The sequence below is a fragment of the Dendrobates tinctorius genome, unplaced genomic scaffold, assembly GCF_039654945.1.
Source record: "Dendrobates tinctorius isolate UK_male_01 unplaced genomic scaffold, ASM3965494v1 ptg000113l, whole genome shotgun sequence".
NCBI lineage: Eukaryota > Metazoa > Chordata > Amphibia > Anura > Dendrobatidae > Dendrobates > Dendrobates tinctorius.
This window is the reverse complement of record NW_027361781.1, coordinates 4,470,508-4,485,378: the sequence shown is the minus strand read 5'-3', so window position 1 is coordinate 4,485,378 and position 14,871 is coordinate 4,470,508. Positions and strand designations below refer to the sequence as shown.

Sequence of the window (14,871 nt, the reverse complement as noted above, 5' to 3'; positions counted from 1 at the left end):
GGGCAGAGCAGTGCGCCTGCGCCGGAGCCGCGACGGGAAGCAAAGAAGAGGACGTCATCGCTAGAAGATGGGACGCCCATCGGACCACAACCGGACCCGGACCGCCCCTGGGTGAGTATAATCTAACTGGTTTGTCTTATCTTTCAGGTTACATCGGGGGCTTATCTACAGCATTACAGAATGCTGTGAAGCCCCTGATGGCGGTGGCCGCAGCTGATAGTTGAAAAAATAGGTGACAGATTCCCTTTAACTATTACCATTTTCCCGTAGACTTCCATTGTTACAAAGAAATGAATCCAGTTGAAATCAGTTTCTTTCAGGTGGCCGAAAAAGTTGGATCTGCAGAACTTTTATTTGTGAACGGATTGCTGCTGGATCCGTCCTCAGGATTACTGGACACAACAGCCCCAGAGCTCGAAAACCTGGAAGCGCTTCCCTCTCTATGGCACCGAGACTGTGACGAGCACTCCGTGGGCCCCCTCCCACGCTGGCCGTGCTGTGTCAGGTAGTGGCAGTGGGGAGTGCATGAACCCAGCCCTGCCGCCTCATTAGCATCTGCTGCTCGCTACTGCAGGACTATAGGGGGAAAGAGACAGACCAAGGACCAGGCGAGGGAGAGAGACACCCAGAGGAGGGGGAGAGACAGACAGAGCAGGCGGTAGAGGGACACACGCAGGCGGGAGAGACTCGCACACAAGGGAGGGGGGATGGCCAGATCTCATTAGACAGGCGGAGCGGACATTTTGTGATCCATTACAGTATCTGGATGAACGGAGAAAGAGGTCGGGGAGCCGCGCTGCTGCTGCACCGTGTCCGGCCGCGAGACGCGCCTGCTGCAGGGTAGAGCGGCGCCGAAACGTTGGATCGTCGGGGAAACCTTGTATCCGCGGCGCGCAACATTGTAGCAAGGATCGAACGCCGGGGAAACCTTGTATCCGCGTCCCCGGCAGCGAATCCCGCCGGGGGAATCCACCCAGGGAGCAGCTGCCACTTGTCCTGTGTCCCCTTCCCCCCTCTCCCAGAGCTCCAACAGCCCCCGGAGGGGCCCCTGCTCCCGCCTGGCTCTCCTTCCTCTCCCTGGAGTGTATCTTTTTTTCTTTCCTCCCTTCTGTGCAAGTCCAGGACTCGTGGAGCCGCCATTTTTCCCCCCTGTGTGACACATGAACATGGCATTGCCGCAGAGCCCGGGATCTGAACGCTCCCCCAGCTTGGAGGACGGGTAAGATGGGTGCAGGGGACTCTTTTTTTTTTTTTTTTTTGGGGGGGGAGGGGGGTCCTGCTTGGTATTTTAGATTATTTTTTGTGTGTGTACAATAAATCACTGTGTAGTGGCGGGCTGTGAATGTCAGGAATCGATGTGACAGCTAGGTCAGCTCTCTTTTTTGGAGGTTCTGCAGCAGCTGAAGGGTATTCCCACCCTGACCTCTCTGGTGGGAGAGTGAATTGGCCAGACTGGACTTGATGCTGGTGCCTTCTCGTGTTGTGGGTGATTGGGATCCTATTGTGGATTGTCCCAAGGTCATCTAGAGTTGACATTAGGTTGTCCCATTGCTGGGGCTTCAGTCCTCCCTGCAGCCACAATGCCGACCTTTCATTTGTTTTTTAGTCTGGCTTCTCTAAGTTGCAGGTTAAGTGAAGCTAGAGAGGCTTTCTGTAAGGGGCGATGAGGTCTCAGACCAGGAGCAGTGGTGTCAAAAGGTTCTAGAAAAGAGATGGTTGCAAGGAAGAGGACAGGCAGTCACATCAAGAAAAGGAAGAGGACAGGCAGTCACATCAAGAAAGTCAAGAGTGTGTGTGTGGTGCTGATGGCTTGTATACACCAGCATGGTGGCAACCAGGGCTTCCTTCTCACAACATCACCTTTCCTCTGCTCTCCAGACCCAGCAATGACTGATACATTATATCCCCTGCCATGTACTGTAGCTGTGCCACCATATCCTCCTCATCAGCAGAGCCTGCCTGCAGCCATCACATACAACCCTATCAGTCCTGGGCTATTAGTTCTGCTTTATGCGGAATGTCTAGTGAGGACAGGCTAATGAGTGTAAAAAAAATAAATAAAATAAAATAAAAAATACTGTGAACATTTACTGCTCTTGACTTTAATTTTTTTTCGTAGATGCTGCTGACTGTTTAGTTACTGATTCCTATTCTGTTTCAGTAGGCGTCTGTGGGAAGTATGGTTGTTTTACTATTTGTGTGAAGTCTATAGGTTTGTTTACTATTTTGTAAGAGATTTTGGATCAGCTTTTAAACTCTTCAACTCAGTCTACGCACCTTTCCTTGAGCCCCTAGAGGTCTGATGTGCCCCCCATCTTTGCCTTGAACTTAGGTGTGTGTGTGAAGTATGTGTTTGTTTATTATTTGTGTGAAGTCTATATGTTTGTTTACTATTTGTATGATTTTGTATCAGCTTTTAGACTGTTTGTTTAACTCCACTCTCTGCACCTTTCCTTGAACCCCTACAGATCTGATGTCCACCCCCTCTCCCAAATATTTGCTTGCCTTGGATTTAGGTCTTTATTTACTATATTGTTGGCACTTGTGGTTTTTGTTTAATAGTGGGGGGGGGGGTTGCCTTTAAGTCCGTGTATATCTCTGCGTATTACAGACAGCAGCTGTGACAAGGATTTCCTATTGGTTTCCGCTTGCAGTTAAAGTATACTGATAATCTTGCTGTTGATGCGAGCTTCTCCCGAGGCAGATAGCGCTTATTATTTGTATCCTGTGGAGAAGCAATGGGTAGGGAACAAGAGAAGGAGAGAGAGCTCCAAATCCTCACCCCCCCCCCCCCCTCCTCCTCCTCCCTCTTCCCCTTTTGCCCTTGTGGTGGTAGGACATCCTTTTGAGGCAAAATACAACCCACACGTGTATAGGGATCATGCACTCATGTTTAAACCAGTCTAGAAAAACAATTTGACAGGATACCACTTGTGTCTCGGCTCTCAGAGGTAGCACCCCCTGCTGTGTTTGGTTTTGACTGCTATATGAGCTGACTGGCTCTGAGACCCCCTAAAGTACACAGTGCCATTTACTCCCTATGACCCCCCTCTTACCTTATGCTAACCAGTCTTGTGCTTATTTAGTTTGTTTCTCCTATTAAGGATTTGGCTTGAGATTTTCCACTTCTGATTTGTAAATGGGAAATTGATCTTGGTTTGGTCTCTGCCCCCCCTGCATGAAGGGCCAGGCAGATCCCACTCGGGATTCTTCTATGGTGCCCTAAGGGCTTCTGCTGCTGCTTTTATGTCCCCCCAGAAATGGCAATTGTCTATTTTGAAGCCATTGGGGATAATCATTTTGGTACTTGAACCGCACATAAAATACACACGTAGATGTTGTGGATGATCTGAAAATCCCCTCCATCGCTGCAGAGCCAGTGTTATTTGTTGTGATGGAAAACACTGTAGTTCGTAAAATGAATCACTGGGAGGAGCGCTCGTGGCCGTGCCAGACATGTGAAATTATTATAGATTTTGTGTCCAAAGCGAATGTGTTTCATTACATTTGACAGCTGTAAAAATAACGGATCGGATCGTGAAATGTATTTGTTCACCGTGACCCGGTCTGCCTGATTTTCCCTGAAATAGTATTTTCTTTTTTTTCTTCATTTTTGCATTCCGTTCCTTGTGCGGTTGAAGACGATTCCCAAATGTCGGTTTGTCTCTCGGGGTGAAGGAGACATTTCATCGCTAAGTACTGTAATGGCCGCAATGACAACAATATGGTATTGGTAGCAAAGGGAATCTGTCACCTTATTTTTCCGATATGAGATGCGGCCACCGCCATCAGGGGCTTATCTACAGCATTCTGTAATGCTGTAGATAAGCCCCCGATGTAACCTGAAAGAGAAGAAAAACGAGTTAAGTTATACTCACCTGGGGGGTCCGGTCCGGAGCGGTGGGTGTCGTGGTCCGGTCCGGCGCCTCCCATCTTCTAGCGATGACGTCCTCCTTCTCATGCGCAGGTGTACTTACTCTGCCCTGTTGAGCGCAGAGTAAAGTACTGCAGTGCGCAGGCAGCAGACCTCTCTGACCTTTCCCGGCGCCTGTGCACTGCAGTACTCTGCTCTGCCCTCAACAGGGCAGAGTAAGTACACTGCGCAGGAGCCGCAGCAGAAGTAAGAAGGAGGACGTCATCGCTAGAAGATGGGAGGCGCCCGGACCCCAGGGTGAGTATAATCTAACTTTCAGGTTACATCCGGGGGAGGGGGCTTATCTACAGCATTACAGAATGCTGAAGATAAGCCCCTGATGGTGGTGGCCGCAGCTCATATCGCAAAAATAAGGTGACAGATTCCCTTTAATAATCTTTCTACCACATATGAAAATAAGAGGGCACTGGTACTGTTTTACAGTGGGACCCAGAAGCTTAAGGCGGTGTTCCCCCAACTCCAGTCCTTGAGCCATCAACAGATCGTTTTCCTGGATTTCCTTAGTATTACATAGGTGATGGAATTATTTCCTGTGTAGATACTACAATCATCCCCTGTGCAATACTAAGGAAATCCTGAAAACATGACCTGTTGGTGGGTCTTGAGGACTGGCGTTGGGGATCATTGTCCTAGTGGTGTTGTAAATGGTACCAGTTATAATAGCCCTTGATAGTATTGGCTTGACTTTTTTCTTCTCTTTTTTTTTTTTTTACGATTATTGTGGTAATCCTTCCTAAAAAGTTGTGTGTTTTTGGCACAAATAAAGAAGTAGATGTTGAGGTAGCGCATTCCAAGGAACTGGTGCAGCACAAGAAAAGTTGGAATCTGTTGCTCTCATGTAGTGGGTAGAATTATTTTCATTCCACAGAACTGGTGTCATGACACTTTCCCTTTTATTTACTACCTGTGTGACATGAGGCTCATTTGTCGTTTTAAGGTCATTGGTTTTTAAGAACCGGCCAAGCGTCCATCACTTGACTACTCCTTTGGACCACAGAAGTGGCTTCCAGGTTTTGCTGCTGACTTCTGTCGAAGCTTTAAATAATCTCCTTCCCCCTAAAACATAAGTTCATAGTCCTTGCACCATCACAAATTGTCTTTTTATCCAACTATAACTGACTGGTCACTGCCTCTTCTTCTGTTTGAGTTGATGGGAGGCAAATAAGACTTATGCGTCCTTGCAGCTTCATAACATAAGATTTTTTTTATTCTCAAAAATGCATAATTGCCCACTTCCTTGCCAAAGATAGCGGGCCAGATCCTTTTTTTTGGAAGGAACTCTTCATTGATGATACTGAACAATGTTCTTGATGGCTCCTCTCTTAAATCCAAACCTCATGTAAGCACTGGAGGTTGTAGGCATGCTCCTTTTGGTGCCTTTCTTCTAGAAAGAATTCCATTTTTATCTTTACTTGGTATTACATAATCATATTTTGCTGTGAAAAAAAACATCAAATGAACATTTCAAACCTAAGTGAGGGCCCTGCTCACAAGAGCTTCCAATCTGGTATCTGCCTATGCCTAATTATAAAGAACGTTTAGGTGCAAGACGTGTAGTGGACACTGTTGAATGAAGGGGGTCAGGTTCTGAAAAGTAATTTAGAAAGGGAGTGGTGGGGATAACTGAGATAAGTTAAGTTAGGGAATGTGATACGCTTGTGGATTTTACATATAAAGGTGATTGTCTATGGTAACGCATTCCAGAAAACTAGTGCAGCACATGAAAAGTATTGAGGATTGGATGAGAGGTTGATATTTTGGAGGTTTGTCTTAGAGAATCGTATGAATGTAGAACATGGATAGTGTGGGAAGAAATAAAAGACAGTGTAACAATATGGGAAGCTTTTTGATTGAAAATGAACTGTAAAGTAAAGGGGCAACTAGTTTAGCGGCTGGTGCTGGGTAGAGACATCAGTTTAAGTGCTTGGACAGAAAGAGAAGCCTAGCTGCTGAATTTAGAATAAACTTAAGTGAAGGTGACCTCAATATTTTCTTTTTTTCATGTTTTGATTTTTGTTCGACAACTTTCTATAACTTTTGTAGAAGAAGAATAAAAGGAGCCGGCCCTGGGCAACTAGCAAAGCGCTAATGTCTTTAAGAAGCATGAAAACGGCAACTACTTTGGCTATGGAAAACTCTTCACTGTTTTGGTAATTTCCCAATCTCTTCTGGTAAACATCAACTTTCACCTGTGCTGAGGCTAAAGATATCTCCTGCCGAGCTTGATGCAGTATTTTTAATACAAAAGATAGAATATGGTCTGGATAGTGTTGAGCAATAAGACTCGCGGGACCCTGACTCGGTGGTTGCCAGAATATTGTCCCGCGGACCTTTCCTTTCCTGTTGGAATTTCCATCGTCTTTTCTGATCTGTTGGCCTTGGCCATATTGTGTATATCTGTGGGTCAACCCGCAATGATGATGTTGCGCTTGACCTACTAATTATTATTATTATTATTTATTGTTCTAGCGCCATTTATTCCATGGCGCTTTACATGTGAGGAGCGGTATACATAAAAACAAATACAATAATCTTAAACAATACAAGTCATAACTGGTACAGGAGGAGAGAGGACCCTGCCCGCGAGGGCTCACAATCTTCAAGGGATGGGTGATAATACAGTAGGCGAGGGTAGAGCTGGTCGCGCGGCGGTTTGGTCGATCGGTGGTTACTGCAGGTTATAGGCTTGTCGGAAGAGGTGGGTCTTCAGGCTCTTTTTGAAGGTTTCGATGGTAGGTGAGAGTCTGATATGTTGTGGTAGAGAGTTCCAGAGTAGGGGTGATGCGCGAGAGAAATCTTGTATGCGATTGTGGGAAGAGGAGATAAGACGGGAGTAGAGAAGGAGATCTTGTGAGGATCGGAGGTTGCGTGCAGGAAAGTACCGGGAGACGAGGTCACAGATGTATGGAGGAGACAAGTTGTGGATGGCTTTGTATGTCATGGTTAGGGTTTTGTAATGGAGTCTCTGGGCAATTGGGAGCCAGTGAAGGGATTGACAGAGGGGAGAAGCTGGGGAATAGCGGGGGGACAGGTGGATTAGTCGGGCAGCAGAGTTTAGAATAGATTGGAGGGGTGCGAGAGTGTTTGAGGGGAGGCCACAGAGCATGAGGTTGCAGTAGTCAAGGCGAGAGATGATGAGGGCATGGACTAGGGTTTTTGCAGATTCTTGGGTGAGGAATGAACGGATGCGTGAAATATTTTTGAGTTGAAGTCGGCAGGAAGTGGAAAGGGTTTGGATATGTGGTTTGAAGGAGAGATCAGCGTCAAGGATTACTCCGAGGCAGCGAGCTTGTGGGACTGGGGAGAGTGGGCAGTCATTTACTGTAATTGATAGGTTCGTAGGGGGGGTCACGTGCGATGGGGGAAAGATGATGAATTCTGTTTTGTCCATGTTGAGTTTCAGATATCTAGTGGAGAAGAAGGATGAAATAGTGGACAGACATTGAGGGATTCTGGTTAGTAGGGAGGTGATATCTGGTCCAGAGATGTAGATCTGTGTGTCATCAGCATAAAGATGATACTGAAAGCCATGAGATTCTATGAGCTGTCCCAGGCCAAAGGTGTAAATAGAGAACAGCAGGGGCCCAAGGACTGAACCTTGTGGGACTCCGACAGATAGGGGGCGAGGTGAGGAGGTGGTGTGTGAGTGGGAGACGCTGAATGTCCGGTCTGTTAGGTATGATGAGATCCAGGAGAGGGCCAAGTCTGTGATGCCGAGGGATGAGAGGGTCTGTAATAATAGGGAATGGTCCACTGTGTCAAAGGCAGCCGACAGGTCCAGGAGGAGGAGGACAGAGTAGTGTCGCTTGCTCTTGGCAGTTAAGAGGTCATTGGTGACCTTAGTAAGGGCAGTTTCAGTGGAGTGGTGTGACCGGAAGCCAGATTGTAAGCGGTCGAAGAGGGAGCAAGAAGAGAGATGGGAGGACAGTTCAAGGTAGACGTGTTGTTCCAGTAGCTTGGAGGCGTATGGGAGAAGTGATATAGGGCGATAGCTAGATACAGAGGATGGGTCAAGAGAGGGCTTTTTGAGGATAGGTGTGATGGAGGCATGTTTAAAGCTTGAGGGGAAAACACCAGTTGTTAGTGATAGGTTGAAGAGATGGGTTAGGGTTGGGATGAAGACTGTGGTGAGGTTTGGGATGAAGTGGGATGGGATCGGGTCGAGTGCACAGGTGGTGAGATGTGATCTTGAGAGTAGAGTGGAGAGTCGATCTTCTGTAATGGTGGAGAAGTTGGTTTTGAAGGTGGAGGGCTGGGAAGTCGGGAGGAAGGGCTCTGGGGGTTGTTGACCAAAACTGTCCCTGATGTTATCAATTTTCTGCTTGAAAAATGAGGCAAAGTCTTCAGCTGAGATGAGTGGGGAGGGAGGAGGTGCTGGGGGGCGGAGGAGAGAATTGAAGGTGTTGAATAACTGTTTAGGGTTGTGAGACAGGGAGGATATGAGAGATGAGAAGTAGGTTTGTTTAGCTGTGGCGAGTGTGGTCTTGAAAGTAGTGAGGGACTGTTTGAATGCGATGAAGTGCTCGTTGGAGTGGGATCTTTTCCATCTGCGCTCAGCAGCCCTGGAAGCTCGCCTCAGCTCTTTGGTCAGGCTGGTGTGCCAGGGCTGTCTGTTGATTTTGCGAGTTTTGGTATGTGTAAGTGGGGCAGCAGATTCCAAAGCTACAGCTATTGTGGTGTTATATAGAGCGGCAGCGTCATCCGCATTGTGTAAGGAACTTATATCTGTAAGAGGGAGGAGGGATTCAGAGAATGAGTGTAGGTCAAGGTGTTTAAGATTCCTGCGAGGGTGTGAAAGTTTGTGGGGTGGGGATTGTAGACATGGAGTGAAGAGGGAAGAGAATGTGAGCAGGTTGTGGTCAGAGAGAGGAAGAGGTGAGTTAGAGGGGTTAGATAGGGAGCAGAGGCGGGTGAAGATGAGGTCCAGTGTGTGGCCATCTTTGTGGGTGGCTGTAGAAGACCATTGAGTGAGGCCGAAGGAGGAAGTGAGAGATAGAAGTTTAGTGGCAGCTGAGAGGGAAGTGTCAATGGGGATGTTGAAGTCGCCCATGATGATAGTAGGGATGTCCGCGGAAAGGAAATGAAGTAACCAGGTGGTGAAGTGGTCAAAGAAGGTGGTGGCTGGCCCTGGGGGGCGGTAGATGACAGCCAGTTGGAGGTTGGAGGGGGAGTAGATGCGCACAGAGTGCACCTCAAAGGAAGGGAGGGTAACAGAGTGTGGCAGTGGGATTGGGGTGAAGGAGCAGGTATCTGACAGGAGAAAACCAACTCCTCCACCATGTTTGCTGCTGAGGCGGGGGGTGTGAGAAAGGTGGAAGCCGCCATACGAAAGTGCAGCAGGAGAGGCTGTGTCAGAAGGGGTGAGCCAGGTTTCGGTGATGGCGAGGAAGGAAAGTTTGGTAGTAACAAAAAGATCATGGATGTAGGAAAGCTTGTTGCAGACAGAGCGAGCGTTCCACAGAGCTCCTGTTAGTGGGACTGGGGAAGCGGGGGCTGGGTGAATGGGTATAAGGTTGGAGAAGTTACTAATTTAAAAATGGTGGCGATAGTATGAGGAGGTTCGCAGGGCACTGGTTGGACAGCAATGGAATACCCAAGTGGCTACTGGACTAGAGGTTTGCCACTAGAGGTTTGCCACTAGAGGTTTGCCACTAGAGGTTTGCCACTAGAGGTCTGCCACTACTACTATTGGATTCATTATTATCTCTCATGTCCACAAATTGCTGCAATTGCACAGAAATCACAAAGTAAACTCCAATATGCCACAATAGTATCCACTGGTGGTCTCCTGACCAGTCCTCCTTGGCTTTCTCCATTCCTGGTCAGCCTAATTATTTCATGTTCTTGCCTGGTAACTAAACCCCTTAGTAAATTGTGTTATGACTTTCCAAAAGCCTACGAATGATACTGTGGGAAACACGGTGGTAGCGACTACACCCAAGCTCCTTTTGGCACTCGGCCTGTTGGTTTTGCCACATTTTTTTTTCCTCTTGCTCTCAATAGATGTAATTGAAACCAGAAGTCTTTTCAGGGTATGGACGGCCAAGAAAGGGGGGAAATAAATATATATATATTTTTTTCTTTCTGCTGATGTTTTTTCAAGTTTTTGAAGTCTGTTTCCTGCCAAGAAGTACACTTATTGTTATTAACACGTTATCAATTTAAAGCATGAATTGTTTTGGATAACTCTTTCCTTGCCAGCAAACAATGGTCAGACGTTTTTTCTCTTGACGGCAGGGGGACAAAGGGGCTTAGCTTCCTCTTACCTTGAGAAGATCTAGATACAAATTCATGTTCTGTCCTAAAATAATACCAAGCTAAGACGTTTATTAGCCGTTTGGTACAATCGTTGGCATCTTAATGGGGCTCCATCATGAGGATTTTCTACCGCAAACTAATGATGTCTCTATGAACAGGCGCTTGAGGATGGATTAAACTCCTACCTTGATTTTTAGAAATCCATTTTGGTGTTTCTCAGCAAACCAGTGTTTGACATCTTATTCAAATGAGCTGCGAGTGCTTCAGGGTGTGACAGTGCACTTGCAGCTCTCCTGCCCTCCCTTCCTTTTCGCTGCCTTCCTTCTATGCGAGACTGACAGGTCACATATGGCACTCTCAAGAGGTCTCTGTTAGGAGGAAAAGGTCAATAAAGCAAGTGATCATCTAGGCATGGCAGGCAGCACAAGGAGCATTGAAAGGGCAGGAGAGCTGCAAGTGCACCGTCACACCTTGAAGCATTTGCAGCTCATTTGCATAAAATTTTAATTCTGGGTTGCTGAGAAACGCCAAAGGCGATTTCTAAAACAAAGGTATGGATTTAATCCGCCTTAAAGCATCTGTACAGACCTCAAACCAGTGCTAAAACCCTAATGACAGGTTCCCTTTAATGGATTTGAAAAGTATTTAGTAATTTGTGTCTTTTCATGCTGGTAATGTGAGGAATGAGGAAAGATGATGCAATTCCTCTGTTTTTCTGGGCAAGAGGTCACGTTTGGTTAATAATATAAGTAAATGTCTCATTGTTAACGCTGTAAAGAACCTGTCAAGCGCTAAAGGCCCTTTAGGCTATGTTCATACGTTGGGTTTTCGCTGCGTTTTTTTTTTTTTTTTTGCAGAAAAAAACCTGTCTTGGCAGTAAAAAAAAAAAAAAAAAAAAAATGGCTTATATAAAGCTGATTTTTGCCTTTTAATTTTATTTTTGCAGAGATTTTATGTGACATTTGTCAACAGTACATATTTAATAAAGTTAGTTTTGTGTAGCGAAAACTCTGCCCTGATGCAGGGATGTCCTTTTTTGCGGCTTTTTTTTGCACTTTCACATTGCATTCTAGGGTGAGAAAAAAAAATGTTAAAAAAAAAAAAAAAAGTAGCCGGAAAAGAGAACCCAGCATGGCCACCGTATTTCTGAAATCTCATAGCTTTTGCTTTAAAAAGCGGATTTTAATTTGCATAAAATCAGCAAAAAATGCATATTGTGAACATGGCCATAGTGTACTGTATATGGGAGTGCTGAAATCTCAGATATAGCTGGTGCTGTAAAACACAGCTGAAAATTGGCATAAAAAACACAGCAAAAAAATGCCCAGTGTGAACCTAGCCTGAAACCTCTATCCCATGGCTGCAGTTTTTCATTTCAGCCTCATTTACTTATAGGGATTTCCTACAACATCTAGTTTTCCATCTATCCCAGCCCCTTCTTAAGGTATCGACGATGTAAAATGATACCACAACAGTTCTTGCCAGTTACATTGAAGGATTGATCGCGCCTGAACTACAGCCGGCCGTACCCAGGACCGAGAGCCGTCTGTCCAGGTCCCATTCTCCCCAAATGCCTGAACGTTCTGCCTGTCTACGGCAATCGTTCTTCTGTTTTCAGTGGGCACGGGAGAGAGATGTCGCCAAATTCCTCCGAGAAAAGTCTTTAAAAATGTTAATATTCAACTTCCCGATCCTATTACCCCAAGTTTTATCAGAGAAAGTAAATTTGGCAGAATTCCACGAACATCAGATGGCGGCCGACTTTCATTGAGTGTGTATGGGGACGCACTAGGATTATCCATGGAAAGGTGGACAACTGACCATTCACAGCCTAATAATCTCCCAATATTTCACCTGTAGCACAGGAGAATAATGTCCAGTAGGATTCTCACTAAAGGTTTGTACGGGTGAGACATCTGACCGTTAGTGATGAGCGACCGTGCCGGGGTAAGGTGTTATCTGAGCATGCTCAGGTGCCAACCGTACTCGAAAAATATGACTGTACCTTATCCCAGCATGTTCGCTCATCACTACTGATCATGTATGAGCGACCTTATAGGGAATCTGTAATCAGGTTTTTATTACCCCATCAGAGAGCAGGACGATGTAGGGGCAGAGACCCTGATTCCAGCAATGAGTCACTTAATGGGTTGCTTGCTGTTTTCATAAAATTCCTGTTTTCTCTGCTGCAGATCTATCAGTTCTCTGAATGCTAAGCTCTTTATAACCCCACGCACCGCACCAATCAGCTGCTTAATGTCGATGTCCAGTGTATACAGAAAGCTGCCAATCACTGATGGGTCATCATAAATATGGAGGACTACAGGGCAGCCGGAGGACTAGTCCTCTGCTGATAAAACACTGATTTTTATCAAAACTACATCAAGCAGCTCAGTAAGTGATACATCGCTGGAATCAGGGTCTGGACCCCTACATCATGCTGCTCTCAGATTAGGTGGTTAATAACTGGTTGGCAGATCCAGTGTATACAGTGGGTTTAATGTTACGCAATCATCTATGCTGAGGGTGGAAAAACACCAATGTGAACGTTCGACATTTTTAACGACTGTGTTTTGTCCGCCCTCGTTAGCAGTGGAGACATGGTACACAGCGTCTTTTTTCGTCTGACCACTTGTGAAGATCTCAGATAAGATCTTGTGGCTTTCTGTAGAGGCTTCAGTGATTGCATCAGGACGGTCTTGCCAAACAACAATGATCACAGAACTATTCTTGCCGCATCACTGCGACTTTGGTTAGAAGGACAGAAAGTGAAGCTTCCCCTTGGTGGAGACGTTCTTCGATGGCTTCTCTGTTACCGCTTTGACCAGCTGGGTATGGAGATTGTTGGCTTCCATTTTATTTAGATGGTATAGATACTTTCTTTTAACATACCGGTCAAAAAAAACCCTAAAAAAAAACAAATTTCTATCGCTGTGTACATCATGAGATTTTTTTGACGTCTTCTTTCAAGCCCAGAACTTTGGTGTTTTCAGTGGACTTGTATATGACCAACCTAAATGTGGAACCCATTAGTTGGATCTTGAGGCCTTCATCCATTTTCCGTAGCTGTTGGCTGGATGATCATTTGGCCACCCGCGAGGTCCCCCGTACACAAACGCTCTGATCAGCCTCGATCTCTGGTGTTCCCATAAGAAAAATAATTTCCCGGAGAACAAAAGGATCAGTGGCTGAAATTGAGTCAGGAGGCCACCAGACGATGTAGACTCGGCTGATCCTCCCGATATCGGTGGGGTCGGCCGACTTTAGAATGTGTATGGACCCAAATCGCCTATGACTTCCTCATCAGCTGTCCGCATCTGGTACCGATCCATGAGTAGACAAGTCATTAAACCATTCTGCTAGCCATTCTTGACCTCAAGGATCAGTGTCAGACTGAAGAACATTTGGCCCACCAGAGGATTTGATTGAGGGCCCACCTTCCTCCCTCACTCAAGGTTTGCACCATGAACTCTCCTGTAGAAGAAGCCATGGCCCACCGGAGGATTCTCCAGTTCTCTGGTGGGCCAGTCCAACTCTGTCAAGGATACAGAAGGAGAAATTGTGATGATATGATAGAAGTAAGGAATGGACATCGTGCGGTGGAATTTCTGTTTCTTGATGGTGCTTTTTTTGGCAATTGTTCTGATTCGTGGCCACTTTTTTACATCTCTATGGCATAACATTTCCTTGAGTTGAACCATGTTTGTTAATGATAGAAGAAAATCGCCTTCAATTACGCTCTCCACCCAAAAAAAAAAAATGGTCATGTGGGCAAATTCTGGCTAAATGCCGACTAATGTAAGGTTAACTTAAAACCATACAATCCAGGTGATTCGTGCCTCAGACTAGCCACATTGATAGCGTCTGGCGTATATAGATCTCATTTAGGTCTGTGCCCAAATTTAGCAGCAGTGTCGTCTAGCATTGGCGCCCATAAGAAACATTATTTCTTATGGGCGCCAATATTTTCACAAAAATTTTCAGAAATCGGTAGTACTAGCAATTCTGCAAGAAACGTTGTAAAATGTCATATCGGAGAAATCTGCTTCTTTCTCCACATGTGAGCCACTTCTTTTCCTGTCTACTGAACGCATTGTTAACTAAAATCTGTCATGCTCAAGACTGGATGAATTTCAAGCATATTGATGAAGTGTCTGGTTATAAAGCATATTACAGATTATTGAGGATTACAGGGAAGGAGGGAGAATCCGAGCCACATTGAGCTGCAGCATTCTAACAAAATATATTCACTTTTGCCAGAGCTGGATTCATAGCAGCACTGCTCAGTACTGCTGTTTATTTTGCTCCATGCCTCCGTTTCCCTTGAACATGTGCTAAATAAAGACAGTAAAGTGAAAATCAGAGCTGGAAATGATCACAGAAACATGTTGTGCTACAGCAGTATAGCAATCTATATTACCTTTTGAATCAGCTGTATTCACAGCTATACTGCTCAGTACTGGTGCTTATTTTACTGCATGCTTAATGTAAAGACACAGATGGGGGGACTGTGATAGGTACTTAATAATTGAAACCACCCTTGAATTTCCAAGTTTTCTTTTCTTTCCTACCCAAGCCGGCCACAGCTGCCTTTTTAGATGTGTGAAATTTTGAGGATTTGTCCGGATCCATAAATGATTTTGTTACATAATGGCCTCTCATTACACAGTTGTATTTAC

General features: G+C 45.7%; 1 protein-coding gene across 1 annotated transcript in view; it reads left to right on the top strand.

Annotated features, from left to right (window-relative positions):
* The first annotated feature begins 410 nt into the window (after positions 1 to 410).
* The window catches only part of SETBP1 (SET binding protein 1), a 217,825-nt gene continuing 203,364 nt past the window's right edge, over positions 411 to 14,871 (top strand). The window contains exon 1 of the mRNA XM_073589783.1: positions 411 to 1,219. The gene's annotated coding sequence lies outside the window, so the exon portion shown is untranslated. The remainder of the gene's footprint in view (positions 1,220 to 14,871) is intronic.